We start from the raw sequence: 24583 nt of genomic DNA, 5'->3' as shown, positions 1-24583 counted from the left end.
TTGATTGATATGAACTGTTGATGTATCATAGTTAGGTTGATGAAAGTTTTGGATTGTTCTAAGAACAATTTTTTGAAAGTATCCCAATCTCCAATACATCTAGGTGACAAATTAATGTACATATTGAAAGCAACTTCCCCCAAAGAATAGGGGAATAAACAAAGAACTGTGTCCTCATTGGCAATCTATTTTTGGTTGCAAATTTCTTTGAATACTTTGATGTGATCTTTAGTAGTTTGTGTTTCTCCATAAATGAACCTTGGGAAAAGCTTTTCAAGATTCTTGGGAAGGTCATGGCGTGCACCTCTCAAGTTGATTGGTGAATCTATAGCATTTGCAAGAAAAGGCCATTAGAGGATTTGGTGTACCCAAAAGTGGTTGTTGTGGAGGTAGAAATATGAGAATATTTGGTGGTCCACCAAGTGGTTGGAGTGGAGGGGAGTTGAAGAAGATGATGAAATGTTGAATGGAAGTGGTTGAATTTGAGGTATTCCTTTATCACTATGTGGTTTTCAAAAATGGGTAAGCTCAAGAAACTTGTGTGCACTTGGTGAAGATCTTAGAGCTCACTGAAATGGGTATTCTAGATCAAAATCCTTTAATTTGCATCAACTCTGGAAAAAAACACCTCTACAGAAGTACACTTTCACACAAAATGAGGTGGACTACAAAATTTAGTGTAGCAACACACTAGTGCACCAGTTCACCAATGCACTTGAATTTTGCGAAAACTCAAAAAAAAATTTGAACTTGCAAAAAGTGTAGAATTTCAAAAATTTGGTAGATTTTTCTTCTATTCCAAAATTCAAAATCAGGCCCTCCTTCTAGCACCACTTCTGTTGAGTTTTTGTTATGCACGATGCTAAACGGCAAGAATTTTTTCAAACTCCTCTCTTGAAAAGTCAATCTTGTGAATCAACTCCAAGGTTCTGGGTGATCTTACAACCTACTAGAATTTTCTCAATTGAAGATAAATGTTTTTTTTATGAGGAGGCCTTTTCTAGTTCGAATAATTTTGGATGAGATGTAGAATTTGTTCGCTGCTTCAAAATAAAAACATGCAAAAGAACTATTTTTTTGTATTTTCTATTTTTTTAAATGAGTGCAATCTAACAATGCAACTAATATGAATTCCTAAATTAACAAGGGTTTAGTAAAGAAAATAACAAGTACTTTAAAGAAAATAACATGAAAGTGAAATCCTAATGGACATAAGCTACAGAAAATAACTCGTCTGCAATGTAAGCTTTCAAAGAAATTGGTGAGTAACCAATGAAAGTAGGAGCAGTGCTTCCTTAATTCCACTGATGCAATCATCAATGCGAATTTAGTAACTCTAAGATGTTTCACTTTTCATAAAATCACAAGGCCATGGAAAGTGCTCTCATGTGAGACAAGAAGTTATGTAGGAACAATTTAGCAATTTCTTCTTGAGCTAGATACGTCAGCAGAATTCATATAACTATAGAAAACATCAAAATTAAAAGATTGCACAACCAAAAATAATGCAATAAACTTTTGGCTCAATCAAAATTCCATGAACTTACATTCACAAAACAATGACACATTAAGGCAAGAATCACTACACTCCAAATGTGAGCACCAAAAGCATAATATTATTGAAAAATAAAGGTGGCTTTGATTACATATTACATTCATGTATTTATAATAAATCATCTCCTCAATTTATTTTGAGAGTGACAGATATCTTCATGCAATAATATGCTTTTAATTTAATAAAATTAACTAATTATATCCAAACTAACAATCTAACTGGTGCTTAGTAGGACTCTATCCATTTTTTATATTCATTAATTGTATGCATGAGCCTTTCCATGTCATAAAAAAAAATTAAAAAAAAATTATGAGAAAATAAGAGAAAGACAACCTTCAATTGAAGTAGAAATGTCTGGAAGTGTCAAAAATAGAAGTTCCACCTTTACTCAGCATCTGCCAGAGCTAAACTTCTGTCAGAATGTGTTTCTGATGCATGGAAAGCTCTAATTTTGGAACTAGCAGTTAACTCTCAGTGCACCTTTGGAAAAGCTCACCTTGGAAGAAGTGCACTAGCACACATGTGTACCTCTAAATTCTTCAAAATTCTTCCAACACTTTATTGCCAAAAAGTGCACCAACAAACCTCAAAGGTCCAAATTTTCAAAATTTTACTGTGTCAAAATTGAAATTCCAGCTTCTGGGTTTTATTTCCCTTCATACCAAAGCTATCTCTAGATGCTTGCCCTTGAATTTCTATTTGATCTCTCTAAACTTGGCTACATCTAGTAGATCTAAGGCATTAGATTTATTTTTAACCTTTTCCTTGTAGTTATCTACCTCTATATAGGTCTCAGCAAAATCCCCAAGTTTAGTATCCAATTCTACCAAGGCTTCTTTGTTAGGATAAACCATAGACAGAAATAAAAACTACATGCAAATATAACCAATAATAGAAAATAATAGATCACATAGAAATGAACACAAGGCACCAAGATTTAACGTGGTTCACCCAATCCCTGGGCTACATCCACCAAAAAATAAGTTTGATCTTATTACAATCCAGTAATTACAACCTAATTACAATCCGTAATCCCTTGCAGCTCAATACCGCTGCAAGAACCAATTTCACATCATAACATAATGAAAATACCTAACCCTAAACCCTTTTATACAAATATTAAATTGATTTAGGGTTATAACATGTCAGCCATATGTCAGCCATAATATGTCGGCTATGACCCAAAAAAAACTTTCAAGGCGATGCCCTGAACCCCACTATTTATAAAGTATGTATAGTACTTTCCTGATCAGTCACCATAATCTAACAATCTGCCACTTGGGGACTGATTAGGCTCCACACTAAACAAAAATCTCCCACTTGGAGACTAATCCTATAGCAATACCACTACCACATGGGGCTCCCACTGGATCAAACCACCCTGGACTCTGTTGTTCTTTTATTCATGTTCAGTCTAAAAGACCAACCGAAGCTAAAGAGGAGTTCAACTTCTCCCTTGTTACAACCTTTGTCAACACATCTATTGGATTGTCATTGGTATGTATCTTCTCTAGCTTTAACTGTCCATCCTCCAAAACTGACCGAATGAAATGGTACCGCAACTATATGTGTTTGGTCTTAGAATGCAGAGCTGAATTCTTAGCAAGATGAATGGCACTCTGACTATCTGTGAACAAATAATTATCCTTTTGAGGATTTCCCAATTCTTCCAAGAAGAACTGAAGCCATATCATCTCCTTGGCTGCCTCTATAGTAGCAACATACTCTACCTCTGTAGTGGATAGAGCATTAATCTTCTATAACCTAGAAACCCAGCTCATGGCTGCCCCACCAATAGTAAAGACATAACCTATAGTACTCTGCCTAGTATCAATATCCCTAGCCAAATTTGAGTCAACATAGCTCTGTAAATTAGTAGTAGAGCCCCCAAAGTGTAAACACTTATTGGATTTCCTCTCAAATATCTGAGAATCCACTTGACAACATTCCAATGCTCAAATCTTGGATGACTCATATACCTAATAATGACTCCCACTTCATGTGCAATATCTGGCCTAGTGCATACCATAGCATACATCAAGCTTCCTACAGCTAAAGCATAGGGTACCTTGGACATCCTATCCTCCTCTTCCTGTGTCTTGGGAAACATCTCCTTACTTAATTTCAAATGACTAGGTAAAGGTGTGCTGACAGCTTTAGCATTCTCCATAGAGAAATGTTACAACACCTTCTCAACATAATCAACTTGAGATAGCGTCAATGTTCTATTCTTCCTATCTCTACAAATCTTCATACCACTTGTTCTATAAAGCCTTTTTACCTGCAAGCAACTTGCACAAATCCCATGTCTTATTTTTCAGTAAAGAGTCCATTTCATCTTTCATTGTAGACTACCATTGAATCTTAGTATCCACCTGCACAGCTTCATCATAACTTTCAGGTTCACCAGCATCAGTAAGTAAAATAGAATACAAAGAGGGAGAAAACCTTTATGGAGGTCTAATTTTCCTCATTGACCATCTAACATTCACTAGTGTGTGTGGTATTTGTTGTTGTAGTTGTTGCACATCATGAGGAATGGTTGGAACATCAGCTTTTGGAGTATCATCCAACACTACATAATCATCTTCTTTCTTCTCATGTTGTTACAACAGATCTTTGTACAACACTTTCTCATTGAATATGACATCCTGACTTCTAACAATTTTAAGATTTTCAAAATCCCAATGCCTATAACCAAATTCATTAATGCCATATCCAACAAAGACACATTTCTTTGATTTAGCTTCTAGCTTGGTTCTATTTTTAGAGTCTATATGAGCAAAAGCTTCACAAACAAAGGTCTTGAGAAAAGAATAACTCACCTTCTTAGCAGTCCATGATTCCTCTGGAATACCACAGCCCAAAGGAGTAGAGGGGCCTCTATTAATCAAATATATTGTAGTATTGATAGCCTCCACCCACATGTGTAAGGGCAACCCAGCATGCAACCTCATGCTCCTTGCGCGCTCCATTATAGTCATGTTCATGCGTTCAGCCACTCCATTTTCTTGTGGAGTCCTTAGAACAATTTTTGTCTATAAATACCATTAGTGGAGCAATAATCTTCAAATTCATGACTGCAATACTCACCACCATTATCAGATCTGAGACATTTTAATTTCTTACCAGTCTCATTTTCAACCAAGCATTTCCATTTCTTAAAAGTTTGAAATACATCAAATTTCTGTCTAAGGAAATAAACCCATACTTTTCTAGTTGTGTCATTAATAAATGTAACGTAATAATGAGAGCCACCAAGGGAAGATACCTGAGTTGGTCCCCATACATCTGTATGCACAAGCTCTAATTTTTCCTTTTTGTTTTCCTTCACAATCTTTACAAAACTCACTCTCTTTTGTTTTCCATACACACAACTTTCATAGAAATCCATTTAACACATTTTAGACCTAGTAAAACTTTCTTTGAATGAAGTACTTCCATACCTTTCTCACTCATGTGCCCAAGTCTGTTGTGCCACAGCATTGTATCAGAATCTACAATAGCTATTTGTTCTCCCTGCTCAATTGTAGCAATTGTTCCTGAACATTCATTTTTCTCTAAAACAATCAAAGTAGTAAGAACAATATGACCTATACAAAGATATAAGGTGCCTACTTTAACACCTTTTGCTACTACAAGGGAACCTTTTGAAACCTTCCAATTTTTATCATTAAAAGTAACTACACAACCCTCATCACCGAGTTGCCCGGCTGAAATTACATTTCTACTCAGCCTTGGAACATGTCTTACCTCATGTAGTAGTCAATGATTCCCATTCTCCAACTTAATCTTAATTTTTCCCTTTCCAACAATCTGACAGGGTTCATTATCCCCCAAATAAACAAGCCCAAAATCCCCTTGGACATAATCAATGAAATAACCTCTATGAGGTGTAGCATGAAATGAAGCACCAAAATCTAAAACCCATGAATCATCAACACTTTCTAAAGACAGAAGCAAAGCATCCTCTTCAAATTTGTTACTTACCACATTTGCATCCTTGTCTCCATCTAATTTATCTCCTTCATTTTTCTTTTGATTCCAGCAATCTTTCTTTTTGTGCCCTGGTTTTCCATAGTACTAGCAATCATTTGGTCCTCTCGATTGAGACCTCATCCCCTTTGACTTTCCTCTTGATTTCTCATGATTTCCAAAGTTACTTCCTTTTTTAGTCATTCTGCCCCTATTTTTTGCATTCAAAGCACTTCCTGATGTAGATCCACCTGAAGATTTCCTACAAGTTTCTTCACTCAAAACAACACCGATCACATCATCATATTTTAGGGTACTAGATCCAGTAACAGAATTACTCACCGCCATTACCAAGCCATTCCAACTTTCAGGCAAAGAACACAAAATCAAGAGAGCCCTAATTTCTTCATCAAAATTGATACCCACAGAAGATAACTGACTGGTAATAGTATTAAACTCATTTAAATGATCTGCAACAGATCCACCTTCTGCCATTTTCATATTAAAGAAATGCTTCATGAGAAATACCTTGTTTGAAGCGGAGGGCTTTTCATACAGTGTCGCTAGGGTTTTCATCAAATCTTATGTCATCTTTTCTTTTGTAATATTAAATGCCACCAATGGTGCCGAGCATAACTGAATGCTTTCGAGTGCCTTTCTGTCCAAAAGATCCCATTCAACATCTGACATAGTTCCCTAATTCTTGGCTTTGCCTTCTAACGGCTTCCATAAATCCTTCTGATATAGATAGTCTTCCATTTGCATCGTCCATAATTGGAAGTTCTACCCATTAAACCTGTCAACTCTTAGCTTAACCTCATTTCCCATCACTCCCACTCAATCGTGAGACTCCCACTTAACCGTGAGACTTTCCTACAGAGGATAACTGAAAGACAACCTCGCTCTGATACCACTTGTTAGGATAAACCATAGATAAAAATAAAAACTACATGCAAATATAACCAATAATAGAAAATAATAGATCACACATAAATGAACACAAGGCATCAAGATTTAACGTGGTTCACCCAATCCCTAGGCTACGTCCACCAAACAGCAAGTTCAATCTTATTACAATCCAGTGATTACAACCTGATTACAATTTGTAATCCCTTACAGCTCAATATCGCCGCAAGAACCAATTTCCCATCATAACATAATGAAAATACCTAACCCTAAACCCTTTTATACAAATATTAAACCACTTTAGGGTTATAACATGTTGGCCATATGTCAGCCATAATATGTCAGCTACCATGTCGGCCACGGCCCAAAAAAAAATTTCGGGCCAATGCCCCAAACCCCACTATTTATGAAGTATGTACAGTACTTTCCTAATCAGTCACCATAATCTAACATTCTTCTATCCTAAATGCCTGCTAGATGTCTTCATTGCTAGAAATCTCATCAAAAATCTTCCTAAATTTTTACACTACTATCTCAATGGGTATCAATTTCTCTCATGCATTTTCTTTGAATATGTCTACACATGCATCACTGTAATGTTTCTCTACCTCCAAAATTTTCTCTTTGGCTTGGTCCTTTAGCTGATGGATCTCTGCATGTAATGATTCCATTACTTTATTACTATCCACTATCTTCTCTATCTAATCATCAATCAAATCTAACTCTTCTATAGTATATACATCCATAAGAATTTTGTAACTCTAGCCCTTTATCACCTGTAGCACCTGTAAATCTTTCCACCGAGTATGTACCTCATCCATAAGAGTGAAATCCTACTTCAAAATTGCTACCATTTTATCCACACTTTGTTGCATAACATGAAGTAGCTTCAAATTTCTTTAGATGATCAAAATTCCCTTTTCCTCAAAATTTTCCTACCATTATTGACAAGAATTTAAAAATGGATCTAATTGTACAGCCTACCTATCTATTCTTTCCAATGTCAGAGTCTCCTTAGGGTGTTCAGGATCCAAGGGACCAACAACTTCAGCTTAATATCCTTTTAGGATTTCATTTTGCCTTCAAAGTGTTATAATTATGCCCCTTCTTATTCCAAACTCTTAAATACCTCCTTCATCCCCATTATGACCATCAACTTGATTGTATCCAATGTAGGCTTTCCAAGCATAACCTCTCTAATTTGATAGTCATGTGGAGTCAAGTCCTCTACATCTGCATCAAGAGGAGGAATAACCACTTGTGCAAATAAATCTTGGTTCCAATCAGTGTTAATGAATGTTAATGTTCTTGCCTCTTTTGATGGAGACTTAGGCTTCCTTATAACCTTAATCAATTCAATCATGTCCTCTTTATTGGCATTGAATTGTTGATTTTTATTTCTTTTCTTTATGCAACCATCTTGGAATTCGTTCCACCAAAGGCTTACCTCTCAAGGATGAAGGAGCTTTCTTTGCTACCCATTTTCCCTTATTGATCCTTTATGGGGTTCTCTCCTTCTATGGAGGCTCTTGCTCTATAGTTTTTGTTTTAGTGGAGCCCATAGTTCTTACCTTAGAGTCCTAGGAAGCTTGCTAAGGATATTGAACCATTTTCCCTTCTCGACACACTTCATCAGTTAATACTTGTTGTGGCTCTTCCTCCTATTCCTTTTGGACTTTCCCTTGTTTGGTACTTGGTGGTAGAGGAATAGTAGAGCCTTTATCCACAACTGTGGCTTGCAATGGGAATGAAGGAGTTATCTTAGGACCATACGACTCTGGTGGCATTTTAGTCTAGTCTTCTTGTTGGGGTTCATTCTTTGGTATATCCCTAATATTATCTCCCACCAATTTAGTACCCATAGGCATGAAATCAAAATCTAACATCTTAAAGATATCAGTGCCCTCTACATCATATTCATCAATCCATTGCTACATTTCATCCTCTGGTGTGGTCATCCATAAAGGTTCTTCCAAGATTGGTGGTGGTGTAGTAGTAGAACTTCTTCTCCTTTCTTGTTCTGTGGCTCTTGCTAGCTAGGTTTTCCCATTCAAAGGTACATTGTCCTCACCATCTTCTTATTCCTCTTCTCTAGGAATAGGTTCTAGAATGGATGTGAAAGGAACTACCCTCCTGATCACCCTTTGCCTTTTCTTAACCGAAGTTTTGATCTTTCTTCCTTTCTTGGGCATAGAAGGGGATGCTTGTTATGTGTGCCAAGGTGGAGAGACCTCTTGAATCTCACCATCTATTTCTATTTTGCTAGGTGTAGTAGCTGGTGGCATTTGTGAGTCATCCTAAACTGTGATGCCCCTATATCCTTCAGTCCTTGTATATTTACTTCTTCTTGCTATGGGGGTGTCAGGATTTCACCTTCTTCTGGCTCGACACTTTGGGGAGAATTACTTTCTTTTTTCCTTTCCTCTTCTCTCCTAAGGGTGATAGTATCCAACTGGTCTATCAAGTTGGTACACCATTTCGCATTTTATTGGTGATTGAGTTGTAAAGTTAGGGATGGTGACTTTCTTCCCTCTACCTTTGGTCAGATGGGATTGTGCATGAAAGATTACTATTTCAGGCACTGGATCAAGTTTAAATGGTTTCTTGATCCAATCTTGTGTCATTTTAATGACATGCCTTGCCCTATTGTCAATGTCCAAATTATCTTCTCTATCAACCTCAGCATTCACTGTGGGGCATTCCTCAATTTTATTTGTGTTGAAAAAAGGATCAAGAAGCTCCCCTGAGTCTTATTGTAATATCTTCAATGGAATCTTTATCTACAGGGCCTTCTCTACTAAGTAAAAAGACATTCTATAATAATCCATTATTCAAATATTGTAGTCATTTGTAGCATTCATCTAGTGATCCTCAATGGCTTCTTCATGTTGGAATGTCTTGCCTGTTAGATACTATACCCTCCTAATATTATCAAAACATGGCCTTGAAGAAATGTACTCTTTTAAGGGATATTGATCCCATTCACATTCAAAAGATGTAATATCATGTTTCTAAAGCACCTGAAAAGGTCCTATGGTCATAGGCCACATCCAACAATGTTTATGTTATTTTTTGACTCTATCATATGCAGATGCAATTTGTCAAGCAATCTCCAAGAGGACGAGTCTATCACAATGGTACCTTGGAAGCTTCTTTGGTGTGACAGTAGTACTAGCTACCCTTAGATATGTAAATTTTTTGAACTAAATGTATTATTCTCTGAGTATCATTATTTGTGCCACTCCATCATCTAATAATCTCTTTGCATAATCTCCTTCTATGAATTTGATTATGGTAGATATGAAAGCATCATTAACAATTATGTACTCCTTGCTCTACTTTGAGAGTCTCTTCTTTACCAACTAAGGGTAGACAATGTATAGCCATGCATTAGGATCTTGCATGCTACCCCTCTTGTACAACCCTATATAGTCTATCACCATTATGGCTAACAAGTACACCAAATATGATGCCATACAGAACTTCCTTTTGTTCTTTACTACCTCTAGCTATTCACATAAATTTTCACTAAAAGTAGAGGCCCAATTGAGTGGCATCTTTGTAGTCTTGATGGTCTCAATGAAATGTACCATAAAGATGTTCAAATGTCTAGCTGATGGTAAACCCATAACCATACTCAAAAATATAATTGAGTATTCAATGTCTTCCTTCATATATCCTCTAGTCATGTCAACTTTGCTAATCTTCTTTCCCAAAGGAGTCTTCTCTAGAAGGTAGGATGATTGAATGATCTTAGAGGCTTCCTCAATATATTCCCAATACCATCTTTATAATTGTTCATAAGTAAGCTTGATAAATTGATCTACACGTGGTAGATGGAATACCTTCTCAATATTATCAAGTCAAAGATCAAGTATAATTTCCCTAGTTATGCTCTTCATAACTCTCTCCTCAAAGATAAAGTGTTCCACAAGTGTCATTATGAGCTCTAAAGATTATACCAACATTGAGTGTGAAGCTGCATTTACCAGCCCTTATCGAATCAATGTAGAAACCATAGTAGACCTCTCAATAGGTTTATTACAAATGTTCAGGAATTCCCCTAAATCAGTATGCCCCAAGTCTATATCTTTGATCTTTGAGTAGTCATCTTGAAACCTTGACTTTGTTGAATGTCTTGGAATTTGAAGATCACAAGTTTCGGTGCCATTTTATTGCCCATAGAAGCTAATGAAGATGTCATTATATCTTACGAGTGTGAGAATTGTAGAGCTAGGAGGTGCGGGAGCTATGTAGCTTGGAGATATGGTGAAAGTAGAAGATGCAAAGAGATCACTAGGGAAAACAAGAAAAATACAAGGTAAAGATGTAAGGGACCCCCCCCCCCCCCCCCCCCCCCACCCTTAAATAGGCATTGTACCCTATTAGTGTAGTTGTGCTAGTGTGCAGATGCACAACTATGTAGTTGCATTTAAAAGAAAACCCTTTCCCAATTTGGGCATACTAGCACAGGTTAGGAGGTGTGCCTAGTGCACCAGAGTTTCTTAATAGTTAGCTAGTTCACCGAACCTTTTGATTTTTGACCTCTAGTTTTTTTCGACAAGACTTAGACATAAACTAGGAGAATATGGGAGACCTCAAAATGGTTTAGATCTTGGATTAAGAGTCAGAAACAAATTAGGAGGTCTCTGTTTCTACTAGGAAATGATTCATGTGTTGAGGAACCACAACAAGTCATATTTTGTGACAACCAGAGCGCCATACAAATCTCACAGAATCTGTTCCATCATCAACGGACCAAACACATAGAGATCCACATGCACTACATCTGGGAACTCATCCATGGTCATGTCATCAACCTTTGCTATTTTTTGGCTTTCAAGCAAGTTGCTAATATCTTCACCAAACCCTTCAGTAAGAGAAATTTCCTTTATTTGTGAGCTTTTCTAGGGGTGCAGGATGCTTCATCTTTTGTGGGGGCCTCTTCCTCTCATTCAGAGTCCTGACTTTTTGGGGAGTATCTTTTCTCTCTCTTTTAGGGGACTTATATGTACATGGGTACCTCATCAAGCATGACTTTCCAGGACCCATTTCTACATCCACCTAAGCTTTGCTTCTGGGGGGTATTAGTGTAGTTTTTTTTATTACCTAGTGGATTATTTATTTTTCCCTATATTGCTAGGTTTTTCCTACACTTTTAATAATCTTGCTTAGGTTAATAAAGCATGTCTTATTTAGTAAGTGGTTGTGAGGTGTCACCTTCCTACATGTGAGCATCCATTAGCTATCTTAGGAATATATTTTCCTATCTTTAGTCTGATACATGGTTGCTCCTCATTGGTCAATGTTGCCACCTCCTCCCTCCTCCTAGTATATATAAGCATGCTACCTGGGTTGTATTTGTACTCTATTTCTTTTGCATCTTCATAATGTTATCTTTCTTCTAGAATTTTCATTACTCTCTTGGAGACTAACTCTATGTTGCTATTTTTATTTTGTATCATTTGCATTCATAGTTTAGATATCTATTCTTTGCACTAGTTTTCTGGGTTATCAATCTTTTCATATTCTAACACAATTTTCCCATATGTTGTCATCAATGACAAAGGTGGAGATTACTAGAAATATGGATAAGTAGGATAAGTTAGGGTTGTCATTTATGGAAACATACATCTCATAATGAGATAGAAGAATGTACAATTAGAGATCTCATAGTCTATGAAAGAAAATTATCTAAGTGTTAGATAGTTTCACTAGCAATACAGAGACATTTTTTGGTAATACAAAATATACAGATATATTTGACATGTGCATAGTTAAGGATAGGTAATATAAAGTTCCATGATGATGTGGCTAAGTGCATAGTATAGTATGGATAGTATGACATTAGATATATTTGTTTTCCCAGTAAAGGTAGTGACATAGCAAAACATAGCATAGCAGTAAAAGGTGAATAATAGGTTAAGGAATTATTTTGGTGACAAAATAATTACTTAATTATTTAGGAATGATATCCTAGATGTTATCCCTAAGTTAGAAAGAGTAAATTTTTTAATATGTCAAGCATCTAAAATTATTAAGGTCAACTAGACAGATTTTTGTAAAAAGGAAAGATATATGTAAGAAATCATAACTTTTGAAGTTATGTGTGTGATTGTGAAGTTGTGCGTGAGAATGTGAATTATGTATGTGATATGTGAATATATCTGAAGGCCATGTGATGTGAATTCTGATGTAAGATCATAGGTATGCAAAGTACAATAGTCAGTAGTAAAAAGGTTCTTGTATCTATCTCTTTTTTATAAAGGCACTACATTGTATAATTGCATGTTTGGGAAGTGAGCTCTTCTTGCATGCATTTGTAATTGTATTACCAACTCCTAACAGAGTTTCTAATAAGGACCGATACACTACATGTATTTCATAAACTCCTAACAGTGTTAATATCCTTAACAAGATTCTTTTGTTTAGTGGATCATTCTATGGGTACCATCCCCATCGAGGTTTTCCCTTGGCCACAGTTTACCTAGTTAACAAAATATGGTTTTATGAGTTCTCTTTATGTATAGATTTATTTACTATTCATCATTGTTGGTTTTATTTTATATGCATGTTATAGGGAAAAATTTTGTATAATATTGATTCAACCCCCCCCCCCCCCCCCCCTCACCCCGGCCTCAATATTATATATTTCTAACAACTAGGTCATAGTTATCCATTAACTCCAAAAGTAGGTCAACATCGAGGAAAATGTTAGGTATTACTAGTTTACCTAGATCATATTGCCATACATTGCTAAGTGGGGTCCTTGTATTGGCTTGGCCATGCTACCATGTAAAGATCTCTAAACCTTTGGTGGGCATGTTTGTATCACATACATTCCCATATTTGTCTTTTAAACCTAATTGTACTTCATTCTTCAATACCTTCCACCCTCCAATGACTTCTCTACCCTCCTTTGACATAGGTAACTATTCAATAAAGCATCCTCAATGCTTTTATCCTCATAACTAAATTTTCCAAAGTACTTTTTTAGAGGCTTTTTTTCTCAAAATGGGGAATCTACATAATTAGCATTTATCTAGGGCTCAAGGATACAAACTAAGACCTACTTGTAGAAAAGGAAAGTCTTAGGTGACACAACTTTCAAATTTAGAATACAAGAGATAATGCAACACTTGTTCAATTCACAATTTCTAGAGCATTTCAATTTTAATTTCAAAACCCTTGAGCTCACTAATTTTGCTTCTTACAAATTTGGTATGTGGTTCTTGACAACTAATATGAGGTGATAGCCTTTAAACTCTTTGTATCCTCATTTAAACAACAAACTAGTGCAAAATAACTATCAATTTGCCATGCTGAAGAAAACTCCTTTTCTGGACTATGTACCCAAATTTGAAAACCTTTTGTTGATCATCTTTTGGCTATCATGGGATGTTTAAAATCTCCTTTTAACTTTCATTAACCAGTCAGTCATCACTTGGGACCCATTACAATCCAATAAGGCTCTAGAGAATTAATTACATAATCTTGTCTGAAAATTCAACACCTCTGAGTGGGGGGACACGTGGAAGAATCATGCTTCATTTCCATACATCTTATATTACCTTGCAATAACATGCAAACTAATGATTTACCATTCTCTTCTCAAACACATGGATGTATGATCCTTACTAAGTGATCAACTCCCCACCATTTATTTGCTACTCATGCCTTATATCTCCTTTAAATGGTAACACATTTACCTTGGTGTGAGTGGGACACATGGAAGGATCACACTTTACTACTATAGGAGAGCCAAATTTTAGTGAAATAACAAAGACTATTAGATAATCCCCTTTGAAAAAGAGATCATGAATACTTATGTGACTAAGATTTCTAACATAGTCTGCATGGTCCAATTATCTATCAGGTCCCTACTAACTCCTTAGTTCCCACTAGAAACTGAGACACATGATGGCATAACCTTGCTTCCTCACCATAACCCTTATCATATTTTGAGAAGACATGATATTCACTAACTCATAAGGGAAGGAACCACTAGGAAATAAAAATAAAACACAATCACGTACTCCATGTGGCATCCTTTTGGAATTCTCATCATACAAATTATACCTCTCACCCACCATACTGGTTCTCATGGACATGCGTGGACAAATTAGAACATGGTTAGCCCCCACTGGAATTGGCCCCACTAAAGATTTGAGTTTAAGTTTAACTCCATGTGTTAGAATCCTAGTTCATCACTATATTAGCTTTCTAATGTTGTGGGATAACATGATTCATCAATATATTTCTTTGTATTTGCAACATACAGGCCAATGTAGGATGTATGTCATTATCTCACTATAGTGCCATTCAAGGAAGGAAACTTAGCAAGATAGTTTTGGTCATTGATTTGTCTTGACTATTGGCTCAAAGAGAGAGGTATCTTGTCCCACCATCTCCATATGTTATCATCATGTGTTCTCTCTAAGATGAAGGTTAGACATTGAGAAGAAATGTGTGTCATTGATCTGGATCACATCATTATCACATGCTTGAAACCAAATAATGAATAAAGTGATTAATACCAAAGTTTAAAGATTAATAGAAAGGGATCATCGGTGATAGAAAATTTAATATCTAGCATATGTATATTTACAAAGTATAACCCTTTCTTAAAGCTTAAGGTGACTATTATTTTAAAAACAACAGGTCAAGGGTCACAACTTAAAAGGTGATAAAGTCTAGACTTAAAACATATTAAGAAGATGGGCACCCTTTCCATAAGTAAATACAAAAGGAAAAAAAGAAATAGAAATGGCTTAGGGGTTTTCTCAATTTAGCCTAGGGTTTCTACCTAAAAACCCTATGCAACTATGGTTTTCTCAAAAGAAGAAAAACCACAAGCACAAAAACATGAACAAAAGAGTCCTTAGGTGAAAATGAAAAAATACTCAGGAAAAATACACCAACAAAATCTCTATGGTTAATTTCCATGATTGTGATATGTACAATATCTACTTTTTTCTTCTAGTCATAATTTGTAGACCATGCTAGTTTCTATGAAACAAACTACCATGGATGAATATGAGTAGAGATTCTAATTTGGAATACCATCTAGAAATGGTAAGGAACCCCTCCCTTATTCAAGATTAATCATGGAATCTTAATTCATAGCATTCTATATTTATTTTTTGAGTTCTCTAGAATAAATGTGTGGGAATAGTGGATAAATGTGTAGTATTGTGGATAGACAAATTTTCTGACAACTTAAAACAAAAGTGCAACAAAAATAGATAGAAGTGTAACTCTAAGAAACAAGAGCACAATAATATAGAATAGAAGTGTGGTAACAGTGAACAAAAGCACAATTATAGAATAAGTACAATGAATGAAAGTATAACAATAATGTATACATATGCAAGAATATAAAATAGAAGTCCAAGAGTAATTAATAAATGCATGGCAATAGAATTTCTTAACTAGATAGGAAGATTTTGTCCTCTAGAGCCTGTTTTTGCACCAAGGTATAACATAAAATGAACATTTAAGTATAAATGGTATAATTTTCCTTTTTTATACTTAAAGTTACATTTTACGATATACATATTTTACCTTTCTATATAGGTTCCAAACTCATAGGAGTTAAAATAAAGATTATAGATTTTGAGGTTTTAAGGAATTCATACTTAGCCAAATTTCAAGAATCAATAATTCATCTTGTCCCTTATGTGTTTTGTAACCTTATGACTACTTCTAAGGAATTTACTTTCTATAACTATGATATTCATTGTTGAAATGTATTTTATGAGTGGTTGTGCATCTTATGTGATCAATTAGGGTTTAGTGGATTACACTAGAAGTGTGCCCTAAATTTGCATTCTCTCTCTTGTATGATTGAGTTGCGTTCCTAATTGAATTTTTTTGGGGTTACTAGAGGCTTATGGATTTTTTGTTTCCTTTGAAAATGAATTTTCTTATAACTTTTTGATTCTATGATGTTGTTCATGTGAATATATTTTGATGTATGAGTTAGGGTTGTGGACTAGGGGAATGGGATTCTAGGTTATTATTCCCTCTAACTCTTTGTGCTTTTGGATTCTTTTGATAAGTATGGTAGAATCTCTAGGTGAGTCACTCACACTTGGTGTTGGGTCCCAAAAGTAGCTTCCAGAGATCCTGTGTTTGAAAGCCAAAGCCTTGCGTCAATTGGTTCCATTTGTGAGTTGGTTAATACATGATAACATAATAATAAATGAAATTATGGATTGGGTTTTTTAATTCAAACACTAAAGAAGATAATTGTGGAAGAGTTTTTGGAGTACTTAGCGAAGGGACATGTTTCATAATTTATAGGTCCCTAACCTAGGAGGTTGATCCCAGCATTACTTGGTTGTTTCTATCCTTGTTGGAGTAATCAAGGAAAAGGTGTTATGTGTAGAAAGATGGCCTTAAGCCCACAAGGTTAATCCCAACACCTTAGGAAGGTATTATGACACTCACCTAAATGTGATTGAACCCGTCACTCTTCTTTTTTCCTCTAGTTGTCTATTTTATTTGTGATTTCAATTTGAGATTTATTCCTTTATGTGCCCTTATGTTACCTTTGTACATTTATTTTGGGGTATAATCCATAGATTAGCTTAGAAACTATGTGGATCATGGTCTTATCTCCTAGCTCAGGGGAGTGGACCATTTATGGCTCCACGTGGTTGGGTGGTAATGAATTTTTGAGGTATTGTTCTAGTTTTCATGGATGGATTTATATATGGATCCTTATTGAGTGATTGTTGAAGATGTATTATTGTAGTATATTTATTGAATTTGATTGAAATAAATCTATGTAAAATTGTAATAAGAATAAGGGTATGTGCAGGATCATGGTCAACCAAACTATGGCACATTATTTTATAGTTATGAAATATATATCAACAAGTTGTATGAAAATAATCTATAGGAAATTTAATGTATTTTTTAAACTAATAGGACTTATCTAGAGAAAAAAATATTTTATTAGTCAAAATTTTGGATTTTAATGCAGTACTACAAAAATTTCAGGGAAAAAATAAAAAGTAGGTCTATATCTAACCGCCTTAATAAAAATAAAATGATAATATTTGTATATATAATTATAAATATATTAAGTAGAATCATGTACAGTTGTGATGCATATTTTTGGGTATTTTTATTCCAATTAAATAATTAAATATGAATTTTCTACTATAACTTTTTTAGAATAAAACAACTCCCGTGTCTGACCATCTTAGCTAATTGCAAACTTTACAAAATTATGTTTTTATTTTTTTTTTTATATACTAAGAAGAGCATAGAATGTGACATAACTTTTTGATTTCAAAATATTTATTTCATTTGAATGTTATAGCCATTTTTCAATTAGTATGCCAATAAGCACTTGACAAACATCTTCATTAGAAATTAACTAACAAACACTTATCAAACTCATAATTTGACAGCAATTATATTGATGGAATATTGAGATTTTTCTCATGAAACCCTTTTTGTTTCATTGAATTTGGATGAAAAAATGTTGTCACATGGCCATTCGAAGTCTGAATGTTTGAAAAACATTGCTAACATTCCTTCGAAAAGTTTTGTCATTTTTCCTTCTAAAATTTGGATTCCTATTTATTTTCCTCATGTCCATTTACTGGATCTTCTTCATTCATTACCTATAGGGTTAGTATTTCTAAACATTCTACTATTGCTACCATTATTGTCAAATTTAGGTTTCTTATAATGAATTACTTTATGACCATGAAAATTATATTAATAAAAATTAGTAATAGGTTTGAATGACTTGCATGTATTGTCTCTCTTTATATGACCAATTTCTTTACATTAAAATAATCTACCTTTAAATTTGTACCTTGTATCTCTAGGTGATTCAACTTGCTCTCTTGTCTCTGGTTTGTTAACTTCCTTAAGTTGACTTGGTTGCTCAACTTATTTTGGTGCATCTTTAGATTGACTTGATTAAATCTTATTTTGATCATCCTTCTTGTGTTCAAGAAGTTCAACAACTAGATCCAGTTCCTTTCTTTCTTCATGTTTCTTTGTTGACTTTTCTCCAACAAAATATCTAAGACCAATCTTATCATAGGAAGGTCTCTGAAAATATAGTTGCTCATCAATTTTCTCACTAATGGAATATAATTGGTCTAATTGTTTCTTAGCTTGGGTTAACTCTCCTTTCACAATAGTATTATATTTCACAAGTTTTGAATGTTCCAGCTTGATGGATTCAATTTTAGATGTTACTTTTGTAGGATGGGATCTTAGATCTGCACTCTCAAATTTCAAATCTGGCTCAACTTTTCTATCATCTTTCTTCAAACTTAATTTTATTTCAATGATCTTCAACTCATGTTTAAGAATCTTATTTTCTTTCTTCAAATTTGATACTTCATTATTATCTTTCTTTTTTAATCCTTAGGTTCCTTAACAAATTTGAGATGATCAATCTGGTCTTTCAATTTCCCAATGTAGTCTTTCGCATCATCGTATCTTTCTTTTAGGTTATCCCTTTCTTCAGTAAGAATGTCAAACTACTAAAGAGCTTCTTCAAGATTCTTCTACAATTTTTCCACATCCATAGGGATATTACTCAATATATTAAGCCTCTTCTTGGTAATTGTGGCCTGATACCAATTGTTAGAAATAGGGAATACTAAGAGGGGTCATGAATCATTATTCTACAAACTTTAGCCCAAAACTGGATATTATTGATTACTTTATATTTTGCATAAAAAAGTAAACTAATATTTTTGAATAGTAAAAATAACCATACACAAAGAGAACTCATAAAACCATATTTTGTTAACTATGGAAGCCCTAGCCAAGAGAAAACCCTAGTGGGGATGGTACCCACAAAATTATGCACTAAAAAAAAGTATCTAGATATAGATGTTGATCTTGTTAGGAGTATATTACATACATATAGTGTCTTGGTCTTTGTTATAGTACTAGGCCCTCCTTTTATAACTATTATCTCTTGAAATTTCCATTTTTCTAATTAGTTGATCATCTTGCATAGGGATTAATGACCCATAACAAAATGAACAATCATATTCTTAAATGAATCTATGATTATTAAATCATGCATTAAGTTAGCTAAAAATAGTTTTCCTCAATGTTTGTGCGATTCCAAATAAATACACCAAAACTAGCTTGCTTAGCACATGAATACTCTGACATCGGTCATAACTAATCCCTCGGCTTCTATCTACTTAGAACAGACTATATCACTCAAAATGAACTAACTCTCAATAGGTCAGCTTATATAGTGATCTGATCAACTTGGCATATATTGGAATACTTGATGACCATAGACTTGATTGGCTTTAATTACATAGCTCAAAATGAACTAACTCTCAATAGGTCAGCTTATATAGTGTTATGATCAACTTGGCATATATTGGAATGCTCAATGACCATAGACTTGATTGTCTTCAACTAAAATGTGAACAATTCCTATATAACTAAAACTAGCTTGCTTAGCAAACGAATACTCTGACATCGTTCATAACTAATCCCTTGGCTTCTATCTACTTAGAACAGACTATATCACTCAAAATGAACTAACTCTCAATAGGTCAACTTATATAGTGTTCTAATCAACTTGGCATATATTGGAATACTCGATGACCATAGACTTGATTGGCTTTAATTACATAGCTTGATCACATTTATGATCAACCAACTCTTCCATAGGAATGACTAATTTTTTGACACTAATAGACAGCAAAATTTAGGGATCCATACAGAGATGAGTGTGCTCATGGTGAGGAGCTAAGTAGAGAGGGGGATACAAGTAGATGAGAGGAAAAGTGCCATAAGGCTAGAGCATCTTACTGCTATAGAGTATATAGAGGTATTGTGCCTTCAACATAGGGATTTCCATAGTATTCTGAGAGAGTGAGAGATCAGAGAGAGCGATACAAAAATTGGAGAAGACTCAAGCACCACCTTCAAATCCACATCCTACACAGGAGGGAGGAATTCAATCCTAAGGTCTAGGTGTAACATAGGTTGGATGTCTTTGTGACATTTTTTTGTATCATTTTCAAAGACAACTATCCAAATTTTTTACTCATGTTGGATGTATATTGGATATTTCATCATCATATATATGAGATTCTAGACTTTGGATTATGGCATTGTCTACTTGTCTCTTTCTTTGCATGCTCATGTGATGGATGTACCTCTATGTTTCAGCACTTATAGTTTTTCTTCCATGTAATTTTATTATGTATTCTCATGTTCATGTATGCTCATCTTATGTTGATATCCCCATGGATGTATTTTAATGTTTCTCTCTCATATGCTTAGCTCTATGTGATGATATAGACTTATGATTTGAAAACTTAGTACTTGGATAAGTCAGATATGATGATGAGATTAACCCCTTGTGATGATAGGAGTTAAATAAGGATTAAGTTGATAAGACTAATAAGGAGTGAAAGGTATGGTCGAGAAGAAGTGGAAGGAGATGAACACAGTTAGCTGACACATCCATGAAAGATAAAGAGAACTCTCTCAACATTCAAAATATAAAGCTACACTAAAAATGAACCCTAGAATACAAGCTAGTATGCAAAGGTGTAATTTTACGAGCTATATAGGTAGGTCCTAGTTTTTATCATTGAGCCTTATTAGCAACATCAAAATATCATACAATCAGCACTAGCATAAACTATGAGGATATGAATATGATCTATATCATATTGAAATGTGGGAACTCAACCTATGCATCAAAGGCATAGAGGTCAAGATGATTAGTATAGTTAGATTCCCTAGGTTTAATGTAGCAAGATTATGCATGCATTAAGACTTAGGATGTTGAGATGGCCATAAGCACGCACTTGCGAAAAATAGTAAAGGATGATACCTTAAAGATCTTGAGTGGCAAGTAGGAAAAGTAAGATGCTCAAGTCACTCAAGATCAAGAAGGTATACCCACAAGTAGAAATAAAAGAAAGATGTGCCACATACCCCCATTCTTCTAGTGCATGACATCCTATAGAGACTATTAGGGAGGGAATATTCAACAAAGAAATCATCACAGATAAGACACAAAGAAAATAAGGCCAACAAGTCTTAGCCAATGTTAAGTGTTTAAGTGTGTGTGTTAAAGTCACATGACATTCTCTTTAGGACTTAACTCTATTAATGAGAAGTATAAAAAAATCCTATATTGTAGGTAAAGCATCTAATAAGTGTTTAAAAATACTCTATGCCAAGGGGAGTGTTGAGAAACATTTTTTGATAGTATGTTAAAGAAATAACAATGCAGTAAGGAGACCCATGATACGCCTAGACAATTTGTGACCACTAGACCTAGACGAGAGTCAATTCCAAGCTAGGCAAGATAAAAGCAATATGGAATGAGTGGTTTGTGAGGGGAAATTGATAGACTGATAGAAAAAGGTACAAGGGTCTCAAGTAGTGCTTGTTTCTAGGTTTTCACCACTTGGCAAGATTTTTTTTCAAGACATTTCTAATTCTTTTGTATTCTTTTAACATCATAAGTATGTACAAAGATGATGTTGTACCCAAAAATTAGGGCACAAACACACAAACAGAAAAAATTAAAGGAGGTTATAACTATGTTTTATACACACTAACATAGAAAGAGTTGCAGATAGCTTAATGGTATGATAAGGTTTATAAGTTCAAGCCTCAAGGTTACACAATTAGGTCACAGAGTGTTTAAGGTTTAAGTTTCAAATTTACATCATTGATCATGGTGATAGTTATAAGGTGAAGAGATGCACTTAAAGAGTCTCATTCTCATTTATAGGTTTAGACATATTATTGGATTCAGTTAAACATTTCACTAAAATTCATAAGTCAATTTTATAGACATACTTTAGTAAGTTCTATAAGCCATAATGTTATTGCTACATGAACACCTAATAATGGGGTTGATAAGGTTCATAGGGTACATTATTTAATAAATAAATTAAACTAAAGTACATGAATTCATAAAATTTCCCTTCTATTGTGATTAAAATGAAATATGATTTCAACCTAATATGTTATGAACATCTTGGAGGAAACATTCAGGTTCAAGTAATAAAATGTTAGGAATCCCTAGCAGAAAGTGTTAAAGCTATGGTTTGAATATAAATTTAAAAATTATGAATGTTATTTTGATAAATTAAATGTTAAGGGAATCCTTAATGCACTATGTGAGTTGCTAACATTATTCCAAGGTTACATACATTGAACTCAATTATAGACCAATAACTATATACCTTTAAATTTAATCCACCCAATATAATCTCATGCATTACACATGAAACTACAACTAAATATATATACCCTCTAAAATTGATGTAGGAGCATCCTGGGTTGCCTTGTTAAATCCTAATCATTTTTGTTCATTCTTTTAGTTGGTGCCGAGTTACTATAGCACTCAATTGGTGTTGAGTTACTATAGCACTTAGTTGGTGCCGAGTTATTGTAGCACTTAGTTGGTGTTGAGATACTGTAGCACTTAGTTGGTGTCAAGTTACTGTAGCAATCTAGTGTTGACCAAGTGTTCCTTCATGTGTTGAGTTACCCAGTGTATGCCAAATGACTCTTCATGTGTCGAGTTACCCATTGTATGATGAGTGTCTCTTCATGTGCTGATTTTTCCTATTTATGTTGAGTGTCAACATTTGGACGTGATTTCTACAATTCGACTTGCAAGATTTATTTTGATCATGATATTTATGTTAAGATCTTTTCTTGGGATGTGTCCAAACCCTTTTTGGGTTGGCCTTCCTCTTATGTAATGTTCTATAATGATCTATAAGTTATTTTTCCAAGTATATATAGAGTGTTTACACTTAGAGTTAGGAAAGTTTTGGAAGAGGATTGCAGAGTAGAATTGGAAAGTGTGAATTTACTATTGGATCTTTCAATGTGAATGCATTGTATTTGGTCGTAACCAAGAAGGTCTTACATTTGGGCATGTATGAAGATATTTTGATGTCCTTTGGTTTTTGTTCTTTGTGTTTTCTTATGTTGTGTTATTCTTGCAGGGTGGTTTGGATAGCTGGGTGAGCCTTTGGCCCTAGTTAATTCATCTCTTCCCTACATCAGGTGGTATCAAAGCTTAAGGTTTGTCCTTGTTGTGATTGGATCATATAGAACCCTAATTTGGATTTGATTCTAGGGTGGCAGATCTATAGATTTGACCTATAACTTGTAGAGGGTTATGATCTTGTAGGAACCTTATTTGTAAAGATGATTCATGGTAGAGGAAATGTTGATAATGCCATATTGGATCAATTGAGACAAACTATAGCTAGATTAGATGTTGTGGACATAGCCTAGAGGAGAAGAGCACATCTTGATGATGTAAGTGATGATGAAGTAGTAGTATCAGACCATAATCTAGAAACTAAAGAAGATCAAGATGAGGAAAGATTGGTGTGAGTGTTGTCTAGGGAAAATTCAAAGCATGTTGTAGAAGTTGTTCCATATGATGGAAAATTGGATACCAATGTTGTGTTGGATTGGATCTTAGATATGGAGAAGTCCTTTGAGTATGAAAACACTCTGAATAATAGAAAGGTGAAGATTGTAGTCACTAGGTTGAAAGGTCATGCATCACTATGGTGGGAACATTTGTAAATTGATAGACAAAGGCGAGGAAAGGAGAAGATCAGAACTTGGCCAAAGATGGTGAACAAGGTAAATAACAAATTCATTCTTGTTAATTACCAAGTTAGCTTGTTGAGAAAGATACAAAATTTGAAACAAAAGGATATGATTGTGAAAGAGTATATCGACGAATTCTATAGATTGGACATCAGATTTAGACATGTGGATGATGATGTTGAGAAAATTGCAAGGCACATAAATGGATTGAGATCTAGAATTAAAGATGAAATAATTTTTGTGAAGTTGGAAAGTGTAGAAGAAGCACATCAATATGCCTTGAAAGTTGAGGAGATCTTGATAAACAAGCATGAATAAAGACAAAGAGATAGAGGTGGTAGATTCTAGAGAGGCAGAGGTAGATCTTATGGTGAAGGTGGTAGATCTGAAATTTTTGTGCATGATAAAGGCAAATCTGAATGGAAGAATGATGACAAAGTAAAGACCAAATGGAAAATTGGTAGCTAATACTGAGGAGGTACTAGATCTTATCAAGGAAGAGGTAATTCTTATTCTATAGGTGGT

This window comes from Cupressus sempervirens, chromosome 1 (assembly GCF_028749045.1).
Source record: "Cupressus sempervirens isolate cs-2001-9-10 chromosome 1, ASM2874904v1, whole genome shotgun sequence".
Classification (NCBI taxonomy): Eukaryota; Viridiplantae; Streptophyta; class Pinopsida; order Cupressales; family Cupressaceae; genus Cupressus; species Cupressus sempervirens.
The sequence above is the reverse complement of the archived record's forward strand: the minus strand, read 5'-3'. Positions refer to the sequence as shown.